The sequence below is a fragment of the Pollicipes pollicipes genome, unplaced genomic scaffold, assembly GCF_011947565.3.
Source record: "Pollicipes pollicipes isolate AB1234 unplaced genomic scaffold, Ppol_2.1 Scaffold_1600;HRSCAF=1878_pilon_pilon_pilon, whole genome shotgun sequence".
In the NCBI taxonomy this organism is placed as follows: Eukaryota; Metazoa; Arthropoda; class Thecostraca; order Pollicipedomorpha; family Pollicipedidae; genus Pollicipes; species Pollicipes pollicipes.
In genome coordinates, this window is record NW_023595962.1 from 17410823 (window position 1) to 17422958 (window position 12136).

A 12136-nucleotide genomic window follows, 5' to 3' on the forward strand; every position below is an offset into this window, starting at 1 on the left:
GTGATGTGCATCAACGCTGCGGGGAGCTACATACCTCCAGGTGTGATATTTCCAAGAAAGAGGGCCAACCAGAAGTTGGAGAAGGGTCTTCCCCAGGTAGCCTGGTGCTGTACCATAAGTTTTGTTGGATGCAGAAGGAGCTGTTCATGAAATGGCTCGACCATTTCATACCGCACGCAAAGCCCTCGAAACAGGATCCAGTTCTTCTCATACTGGGTGGACATGCCAGCCACACCAAGAGGCTCGCAGCCATCGTGCTTTGCAGGGAAGCAGGTGTGGTGATGCTCACCATTCCTCCGCACACCTCACACCGCCTTCAACCACTGGACCGGACGTTCATGCTCCCAGTCAGCACCTTCTTCTTCCAAGGACAGAGAACGTGGCTCCGAAACAACCCCGGTAAACTCATCACACTGTATGAGATGGGGGAGCTGATCGGGTCAGCCTACGTGCAGGCGGCAACAGCGACGACGGAGTTGGAGGGCTTTGAAATCACGTGGGTCTTTCCCACAAACCGCCATGTGTTCGTCGAAGAAGATTTTGCAACAACAGAAACAACGAACATCCCGCTGACCGGCACTGCAGACGCACCAGTGGGTCTCAACTCAGCAGCAGCTCCTCTGCCCGTGCCTGGGCCCTCTGACGTTGATGTCTCGGTGAGCACGAACGTTCGGGAGTTCCCGGAAACTGTCGCCGGAGACGCAACGCAGGCTGGAATATCGGGGCAGGGAAGCTCGACTAATGTCGAAACCCTGGCGAAGTTGCTCACAGCTGGGGCTCTGCCAGATGATTTTTCAAGCTCTAGCGATGACGAAGGTGACGTTCTAGAAGTGTCATGCGCAGCTGGACCGAGCCATGCTTACCAAGGTCAAAATGACACACCCGCAAGCTCCTATGTGTCTCCCCGCGAAATCCTCCCTATGCCAAAAGTGCACTCTAGGGAGGAGAGAGGTAAAGGAAGAAAGAAAGGTAAAATATGTGTCTTGATTGACACACCATACAAGGAGGAACTCGAGAAGAGACTCGAAGGAAAAGAAGGTAGACAGGGGGGAAAGAAAAATGACGACAGAACTCAGTCGAAAGGAAGAAAAAGGAAGAGTGCAAAAACTCAGAAACCACAGCGGAAACAAAAGAAACGTACGCCGCGAAAGCTTGACTAGGCAGGATGATGTCTTGTCTAGTTTCGCCATTGTTCGTACCTGCTGACGGGTCCACTAGGCTCTGCTCTTTTCGTGTTTTGCGTTCACAGTAACTAAGAAGTGGATTGATGAGAAGAAGTGAGCGAGTGTTCCTGAGCGAACTTTGCTCGATGACTTGTGTGTTTGAGAATCGATCGTTGTTGTCTCATTGTGTAACCACCAGGCTGTATTCCTCTAGCCATGTGCCTAAGCCATGCGGCAATGGCTGTCGCTTCATACCAAGCTGTAAGACACATTTGCTGGCCATTAAAACTTTTGTTCGTGGGATCATACTAAGGAAACAAGTATGGGGTGGGGTGGTTCGAGCTAGATATGAGAGCCCAAACTTAAGAAATATAGCTATTGGATGTCCAAATAAATACCTATTCACCGAGCAATGTATTTATTGAAGCGTTTGCATCAAAAATGATAACTTTGAAAATATTTATTTCGCTTACTCAATCTCATCACTTGACCGTTTTGCCACGAATATTGCTTCGTTTTGCCCCAAGCCGGGGGCGCAATGATGAAAAACGTTACCTGATATTTAGGAGGATCACACTTCAACATGAAGAGATATCAAACCAGCGCGTTTATAGGGGATAGACAATCGATCAGCCTTCAATATCCACCTGCTAAATGCACCTGCTATCCACTTTCTGGACAGACTTACGAACTTCCCACATTAAAAAACCTTTAAGGTGTCCGTCTTGCACCACTTTCCCCTACATGCTGTAATACCTCAATAGGTTCAAAATGTTAGCGGGGTCATAATGAAGTACCAGCATGCCTTTGTACGCTTATGCAACGTAAGTCCTAGTGCTTCTCAGTTTGCCAGCGTTTCTTTGTCATGCTCGAGCATAAGCATAAAGGCAGAGGCAGGTATCAATATATCACATTTTGTTGGCAGTCACTAGGCTTCAAGAATACCAAAAGAATGTTCTCTCTCAGAAGTACAAATCTCGCGCGCACACTCCCCATCACATCAAGATCAATACAATCCACTGGCACACCCCACCAGTGATCATATACATTTCGAACCCTCGATCTCCTTCGCCAAATAACTGTGATTTCACAGTGGCACAGCTCGCGGGACTATGAAATTGCAGGCTTTCTTGCAATTTCCGCCCAAATTTCCAGTCAAAACACCGCATTTCACCGTGGCCTGCCTTCAAAACAAACTCCCAACGGGGGTTCGTGGTTATGCGGCTCAGGAGGTAGTTCTTGTAGAACACAATATTTTTCACGTTTGAACTTTGCTGCACAATACGCGTCAAGTACATAGCGAAATATCTATTTAAAATTACTGTAATGTTTCCATAATTTCATAATGCCTTGCTAACCCATAAACCCGTGCTAGGCTCTCTGCTCCTGTACACAAGGCGCCAACTGAGCTGTCTGCAGGAGATACGTCAATAGAAGAAGAAAAAACGCCAGCAGTGGAAAAAAGACAGATCTGCCGTCGCGTCCTGTTCTGTTATAGCTTTTGGGAGAGTGGCCGTTCTTTGGGTGCCGTGCTTTTTCGGAGACAGTGGCGCTTTTTATAGCATTGAGCCGTGGCCTAGAAATAAGGAAAAATGGCCCGTTCACGGGTGCCGTTCAACCCGACAGTGCTCACGCTCACGTTCGCGACACGGATTCGGCAGCGAAATCTTCCTAACAGCTAATCTTTTTCCGCGTATTGTATCATACATGCCGCCTCATCGCTTTTGCGAATGTACCAGCGGCCATGCTATTTTGACAGTAAGCAGAAAACAGCCTGTAGTATGACCGCGATCGCATGACGTTTCTATGACGTCATTAATGCCGAGGCAACTTTGAAATAGGCTCCAAATAAGCCCTATCGCACTTTTACGGGCGTGTAACTCAGCAGCCAGATCGTTTTGGGTCTTAAAAAGAACCTAAACTGCATCAAAAGGTCCTCAAGATGGCTATTTCAATTCAAACCGCCCTACAAACGTGGAGCATTCCCATTAGTCACAGGTTCCAGAGGGCCCGAACGGCAGCTTGGAACTTAAGGGGGAGGGGCACGTGCCCCCGTGACGCCGCTTCTGGATGCGCGTGGGGCGGAGTGCGGACGCCGTTCTTCCCTCGTGGTGCGGGCCCGGCTGCAGCCGGCACCACGGGCAATTGGTTCGAAGACCCGTCGCCAGGCGGCGGGTACCTTGGCGGCCGCTGATTCGGGGAGCCGGGCCGGCTGCTAGGCGGCGGTGACGCCACATCGGGCCCGGGATGATCCATCTTACCGCAAGCACATGTTCATCGCGGAGAACGTTTAAATGGAGAAATCCGCGCCCACGCCAGTGCTTGGTGCCTACCCAGGACGGTCAAAAGCCGCCTGGGAGGGGGGGGGGGGGGAGGGGAAGGCGACCCTTGACTTGGGTTTGTTTTCGCTTTTCTACCGCAGTTGTAGCCTGAGAAAAGTTGAAAATCGGCTTGATGATGCACACCTACCGAAACCCTTTGAAAAACCGTGGCTGCACCCCTGAAAAAGCTACACTGACAGGAATTTTCTGATAGGCCTTGGAAGTTGCCCTAAGAGGACAGGTACAAAAAACTTATCGGGTATAGTCCACTTATGATGTGGTTTCTGGTTATCCGTCGTAAGGATGCACACACACACACACACACACCCACACCCACACACCCACACCCACCCACACACCCACACACCCACCCACACCCACACCCACACCCACACCCACACCCACACACCCACACACACACACACACACACACACACACACACACACACACACACACACACACGCCACACCCACACACCCAAACACCCACACCCACCCACACCCACACCCACACCCACACCCACACCCACACCCACACCCCCACACCCCCCACACCCACACCCACACCCACACCCACACCCACACCCACACCCACACCCACCCACCCACACATGCACACACACACACATATATTCATATATACATATATATATATATATATATATACATACATATGTATACATACATGTATACATATATATATATATATATATATATATATATATATATAATAATAACCTTACTGTAACCTTACGCAAGCTCGTGCGCGTAGCCACAGGGAACACATACCGAAAGCTGGCGTGTTGCATCGCCTTCGTATAAGCGTACTTGTTTTGTGAAGTTGTAGGGGTGCAACTGCACCTCTTTCTTGCAAACTCAAAAGTGAACCATGCGCGCAACTTACCATTTACCATTTCTTGAGTCCGAAGGCGGCGACAGGCTGGTGTACTGCGATGTCGGCAGCACGTGACTGCGTCAGACCGCGGTGCTGGTCTGCGAGGGTCTCTGCGGCGCGTCTGGTCCTCCTGTGCCGCGGGCAACGTCCTTCCCCGACACCGTCGTTCTAGAATCGTCCTCAATTCACTCAGCTGCATTGAAGATGTCATAACACGGAGAGTCATTTCTGGTGGCGCACATCACCTGTTGGCCCACGATAACACGGGTGTTGATTTATATTCTTTTGGGTGGGCCACTTGCCCCCTCCCCAATATCCGAGATGCCCACCAGCGGTGGGCTTGCCCGTAACATATTAGAGCCAAAGTACAAGCAGGACAGTACAAATGAGAAATCGAAATTGGATCAACTCTAAAGAAGGTTTCTACTAATTGCCTCACAGGTAAAAAGGCAAAGAAAATGAAACCCACGGTGTCATGTTCATTTGAATGCAGCTGACTGAGCTATTCATGTCATAAAAGCTCCCAGCTCATTCCGTGTTTATTTGAGTATTTTCCGGTAGTTTTGCATGATGCATGCTTTTAATTGCATGATGAATATACCTTGTTGACTCGGATATCGTTTTGATCAATTGTCTGGCTGTTTTAGCATTATTAAATGATGATCACGCATTCTCAGACTACAGCAAGTTGCGTTATTTTGCCACGATACGAGAGAATGTCTTATCGGAAATTGAAAGCAAACCGGATAAGTGTTGGCGCCCAAAAATGTGAACAAGTTTTTTGCCGGCAAAACGAAAAAACCTTGAAAACTGCCAACTTCCAATTCAACGTTAGTATTCGACGGTACAGTTATGGGCACTTGCCACTCGGCACCAGCCGACTAAGCCGATAGCGGCAGTCGTCCGACAATGACCGCAAAAACAACAGCCGTGTCGAACAAGCCCAGCGCGGGTGCTGTGCTGCAGTGTGCAGCCCACCTTGCGGCAACAACCGGAGGTTTCCGTGGAGGCGTTCAGTAGTGGCACACATAAGCTTAAGCTCTTCACTTCCAAGCCGTACACTTCCAAAGGCGTCCTTGCCGTTATTATGCCGCGATGCGAGTTGAGCTAGGAACCAATTTACGTATCAGAAATGTCGAGTTCCCACCCATTAACACGGACACCACGCGCATGATGATATGTTTGGTCGCCCAGACCTAAAGCAAAATCAGGATCAAAGCCGAAACTAAAAAAAGAAACAGTTGTTGGTGCTGAGTTGAAAAAGCAAGTGGTTTGTGCATTTACTGGCTAACCATTGGATGGTCGCTGACTGAACCGCTCGTTGACGGTTGGCTGTTGACTGTTGACGGTTGACTGTTGACGGCTCATCCGACCGAGTTGCGGAGTACAGTGATTGCCCCCGGCGACTGTACCTCTGAGGGGGCGGGGGAGGAAGTCCGCAATGCCAAAAGTGCCGCAAAAGATACAGGCAAAGACGTTGTGGCACCGGTAACACAACGTGATAGTTCTGACGCAGACCTCGTCCGACAGCTTCATATGTCGAGTATGATGGGTTGATCGAGTGCTCCAGCGTAGCATCAGGCGGTGTAAGACGTGGGCCTGACTTCAGTTCGGTGGCGGCGAGTGCCAAGTGTGCAGTTCGTCAGTAGAACTGCCAGTCCGAGGACCAGACGCCGCACGCGGATTTAGTTTATTCCTTCGGGAGCGACGGCGTTCCAAATGTGCCGTCGTGAGCTTCAGCGCGATCCCCACGTGGTACGAGGATGTCGGCGCCTGCGCTCCTGCGATCACGCTGCCGCTGTCGCCCTCCGGAGCGATAAGCATCATATTGCAAGTACATTATGTGAATGTCAGAAGCACCATAAACGTATGAACTAATGTATCATGTATGAGCCAACCACTATGCCTAATGCTGAGTGCTGTTCAGAATGGTTTTAAAATGCTTTTGCCTGGCAGCACCCTTGATATTGGGCAGGGGTCAGCTGAATATCGATGCCACTGAGGCTGATACCAGACCGACGCAGAAGTGCACGCGACGAGCACTGCGACCGGAGCAAGGCGCTTGGCATCAGCGACGACGACTTTGTGTGCGAATGTACTCCACGACTGCGAAGTCGGTCATTATTTGGTGCTGTGGGCATATCTAATGCAGACGACAGTGTGTGCTTGATATGATGAGGGAAAAAGTAGGTTGGGTGATTGGTGGATCTCTTACAAATCGTATTTCGGCATAGCGGGAATATCCACCAATAACATTTTATAACCTGCCATGTTGCCATCGCAACTCTGCAGCATACGAAATAGTGCAATGTGTTTGGATTGTGTAAAAAAAATTGAATGCTGAATTCCAGCTTCTCCTGAATACGCATCACGGCTAATGATCTGACGCATTTTTTGGCAGAGCCCCATTTCTGAGGCAGTTCCCGGTGTGCTCATGAATTCGTAATGTGCGAGTCGACCCGAAACAGCGCCGACTTGTAATTTAAGTACCGACGTATAACCTTCATGTTGGTGTGCTAATGTGTACCAGGCTGAAGTGTTTGCTTTCCACGACTTGGAGCCAGTAATTGTTCTGTTTTGTTTCTTGCGACGCGGCCGCCTGTTGTTGCAACCTCCACGTTTGCTGACGCCTTGGCTTGCTTCCAAACGTCGGCTAACTTCTTTGTGGGTGTTACTGTGAGGTGGGATAGGCATAATGCATAGGGATATGTTCTGGTGTTTTGGTGTGCAATTATGTGGCTCAGGAAGTAATTTAAAAGATGTGATCTCTGTCCTACACCTGCAACACGCCGCTGTAGTCCAGCGCCGCTACCGGTCGAAATTTAAGTGGTAAGCTTTAGAAGTCAAGCTCACTAACTTATACTCTACATGCCCAGAGGCAGTTAATGAGGTATTTAGCCTGTCACTTCATCAGGTGTTTATGGATCATCAAGGCAGTTTTAGGCCGAATCCATTTTTAGGCCGGGGCCACTTTATACCGCAACGCGGTTTCGACCACAGACGCTTCAAAAAGGTGTAGGGTATATGAAGACGATATGCATTGCCGAGACAGATCAACACACGTCTTTGAACGGGGTTGTAGTTTTCTTTCAAGTGTTTTTTCGTTGTTGAAGGGCTCCAGCATCGCAACATCAAGCTTAGAAGAAAGCGGGTCAAACTCGGAGAGTGTTCTGTTTTATGGTGTGCTAGAAGTAAGATTAGCCATTTTCACCGCTCAGCCTCCCCTAAAATCTGTTTTGTCAAGCTTCACTCTTGTCGTGGAGGCTTAGTGACCGTGACACGCGACGGATTCGCTGTCGCATTGCTTAACCGGCCAGCCCATAGCACAGCTCCACGGTGGACGGCGTCTGAATTACGAGGTATATGGATCAAAAACGCTGTTGGTTGATGGACAGCGTACACAAAATGCGTGGGGATACCACAGCTTTCAAGGATTTCGACCGTATTGAGGACTCATTGCAACCTGAATCAGGTTCCCGCACTGCGCATTGCAAAAAGGATGATACCGTGTGGAAAAATTTAACTGCAATTTTTGATTCAACATTGTTTTTCTGTACCTCACAAATATGAAAACCGCATTTTGGAGAAAATTTCACAAAAACATACATTCTACGTTAAAAATTTTAAAACGCCGTCACTGATATAAAAAATACTTATACGATAGACATAGGGACATAGGCATATATCATAGAGACATAGGCACACAGTCCAACAGCCAGTCCCTAGTGCATGTCTTCGTTCACTCCGAACACTTGGGTGGTGCAGTTGGCCGATGGGTCTGCCAGTCTTGGTTTTGAGATTTGGTTCAAGGCCAAAAACCTCCAAAATTGGAGGTTTTTGGCTGAAGGCTGACGCCGGTAGGGTTCTCCAAGACTAGCCCGCTCCCTCCCAGGCGATGACAGTGAGTGGGATGAACAAAGGAATAGGATCTATGCCAGAATAAACGCTGCGACAACCAGCGCCGGCGGCGGTTGGGTCACAGCTACCCTTTGACCCTCAATAGATCTTTCGCTCTGTGGTCCAATCTGATTCGGCCCTCCGGTCCGACCGCGGCCGGCAGGGGCGCTTCTCTGCCACCTTATGGTCCAACCGCGGCCGGCAGGAGCGCTGCTCTGCCTCCTTATGGTTCAGCCGCGCCCGGCAGGAGCGCTGCTCTGCCTCCTTATGGTTCAGCCGCGGCCGGCAGGAGCGCTGCTCTGCCGCCTTCCGGTCCGCCTGCGGCCGTCAGGAGCGCTGCTCTGCCGCCTTCCGGTCTGGCCGCGGCTGTCAGGAGCGCTGCTCTGCCGCCTTCCGGTCCGGCCGCGGCCGGCGGGAGCGCTGCTCTGCCGCCTTCCGGTCCGGCCGCGGCTGTCAGGAGCGCTGCTCTGCCGCCTTTGCCACCAGATAAACGGTGGGTTGCGCTCATGGCCCATCGCGAGCCCGCTGCTTGACAAACTTCCTTCCCATAGAGGGAAGTCCAGATTCACAAGCTGACAGCTCTCTTTCTTAGTCGGATGAGATTAAGGAGGTCGTGGCACCGTTCGTGACACCAATGAGGTACACACTGTACACACATCTGGATCGTCGGAAGCGCGCAGCCAGCCGATCTGACCTGATCTGAAAGAGACATCTAACGGCGCATAGAGACAACGGGGCCCGAAACGGGTATTGCGTTATCGGTAGCATCCTCGGCGGCGAGGGAACATCACCAGCCAAGCTTCTGTATGAGATGGTAGGCCCGGCCAACCACGTCGTCGCTTACATCAAGTGGAAGGCCTCAGAGAAGGGGTCGACAGCGTCTCCGGTGGGTACACGCGTTTTCCGTGTCACACGAGTGTGTGTCCGTCTTTTACCTGCGACCTGTTATCAAACATGAAATAAAATACGCTACGGTATCGGTGAACACCAAAGGTGTTAGTGGTTGCGATGGCACGACGTTTGATGTTGTCAACAGTGTTAGTGGCTGTGATGGCACGACGTTTGATGTTGTCAATGCCTACCTGCTAATTGTTATGCCAACTGAATATCCTTTCTGTACATTATCAACAGCAATTTTGCCTCTGGAATACTGCCATGAAAGATGGGGATGTCACATGTGGGGCTGCTTGTTAGATGTGACCACACCGGGAAACGTTAAACTAGTCTAGTTCATTCGCACAAATCATTTGCTAACAGAAAAGCTGGTGTGCGAATGGATAATGACGCCTTTTACATTGCATGTCCTTATATCTCCAGTCAGCATGGGCTTTGTAAAAGTCATACAACTGAGATGGCAGTCCCTATCTGGGTACCTTGGACGATTGTGGACGTTATGAACACTGGATGCTGCGATGCTTGACGTTTTGGCCATTGGACGTTTTCCCCTCTGAATGTTTCAATACGTATCCTGCTGAGGTGCGTATGGAAATACACCCAATATGAAACACACAAGCTAAGTGCATCGAGTGTAACTGAAATCTAATCAATACGCTCAGCCCTGCTGCGCCTCTATCGTGTGTCGGACACTCAGCTCGGGTTGAGGCGTTTAGTTTGACAGCCTCAGAAGCGCCATTCTCGAAACGTTACGAACATCTCCCCTGGCGAGTATGCTGCCTTCACCAAAATGCAGCTGATTGGTGCCATGGTCCGATCTGCGCGCGCGTGAGGCATGTTTGAATCGCGGTCCTCGACGTCGCAGAGGCTATGACCCAGATGTTCAAAATTTGGTGGACTGAGCGATCTACACGTGGGCCATATGGTCCTGCTCCGTTAAACTCTCAAGTGTCAAATGTGCACGTGCAGTGCACTAGGTTGTCTTTTTAAATGTCTTTCGTATCGCGTAAATGTTGCATTCATCCGTCTCGATTCTGAACCCAGGCGAACGCCAATCGCATCTGTTTGCCAATGGTTCCGTGGAAAGCAATGTGTTTGTTGCCGCCTTCCGCTTCTGGAAACGTCCGAGTTTCTGGGTTTGGGTCAACTAAGCGCTATGTCAGCTCACAGAAACGTCACCACAGCTGAAATGGCAGTCGCAGTACATAATACACAGTCATCTCCCGGGAGCTGCCACATTTGGGCGAGGCCGGTGGCCGGGGGAACACGTGTTGCCAACTTGTGACCTCTGAGGTCAAGTTAGGTGATTGGGGTCACGCCTGCTCGGCATTGCTATTCAATGAGAATATTTGTGCTACCTCCATGAGAAAAAAGCAAGCTCAATTTTCTGACACCTTTTAAGTTAGCACTGTTGGACATTTATTCAACATCATACGTTGTGGCATAGTATGTCGAATAATTTGCTCGTTGGCTGATGCTCACTAGGACATTTGCTGGTAGGTATTCAATTACATTCAAGGACTCTGAATATCGGCATAGTTGTATACATTAAAGGGGCGCAAACATTTTAGCATGATCTAGTGCTTAGTTTGTAACGCATTGTTCTAATCTATTCGCTTTTGTTTTGAGATGGTTGACTATGCCGCTCGCCTGCTCATGGCTTGCACCTATACTAAGGCCTCCAGCACGGCGCTCAAGGACCTCGTCCAGTACGAGGTTGGCTGGCCACCTTGTGGAGTTATGGTCCGCCATCCGGGAGAACAGTAGCTGTGACTTTAGCTCACGCAACTTGTAAGGAAGCGTCGCGCTACTCCGCGAGCTGCCGCCGCACACACAGGCTACCGTGCAGCCAGTACTCCAGCGCAGCGGGAACTGAGCCCGTCCGGAACAGCTGCTGCCGGACATGGTGGCGAACGAGAACCGTGTTGTTCGCGAAAGGCGGTTCGGATCATTGCGCTGTGCGTACGCAGCAAACCAAAGGTCTTCTTCAGCCCAGGCTCTCCGTCATCCCAGCGATAAACCCGGGTGCACAGGCTGTGGGGTACACAGAGCTGATCTCCAGGCGCGGACCAGTCACACAGCCTCCGCTGCGAGACCTCAGCGACGTCGAGCTGCGAGAGAAAGTGCGGGTTCCGCTGGCATTCCCGCCTTTTCCGGCATGCCCCGAGGCGATGTAGAGGGCATCGTCGCCGTCGGCATGTTCGGCCAGGGTGGGAGGACAGGCGCGTTATGGTCTCGTCACCCCCAAGCTCAGGCAACGCCTAATTCTCCCAAGCACCTAAGAAAGATTTGCTGCTGTGAAGGTAAGCTGGTAATTGTTAACTAATCACATCCCCAAAAGCATCATGCTCCCCTTTTAACTCTAATCTTCCATACGATCGCTGGAATCTGTATCGATCTTTATGTTTCACTCAGTCGATAGGCAAATTGGAAATGCACGCGTGATTACAAGGTGCGCTGTGTTTTCTTTTTAGTACTTCCAGGATTGCCGTGCCTCTACCACAGCCCCTTTCAATGCGTCTGCCGCAGGCGATCCTAACAGCAGGCCACGGCAAAGCAGCCGCCGCCGTCACCACCGCACCATTTCCAGCAGGCCACGGCAAGGCAGCCGCCGCCGTCACCACCGCACTATTTCCAGCAGGCCACGGCAAAGCAGCCGCCGCCGTCACCACCGCACCATTTCCAGCAGGCCACGGCAAAGCAGCCGCCGCCGTCACCACCGCACCATTCCCAGCAGGCCACGGCAAGGCAGCCGCCGCCGTCACCACCGCACCATTCCCAGCAGGCCACGGCAAGGCAGCCGCCGCCGTCACCACCGCACCATTCCGTCCGCCCTCTGTGCGGATGCGGGACAGTCCTTCAAAAGAGGCTAGACGGGAGAGCGGGCAGCCTGACCAGCACTCGGCGCTCCAACTCGGCGTTTGGGCCGTGCATCGAACGCGGAAGCTCGGCCAGGAGCATCACGT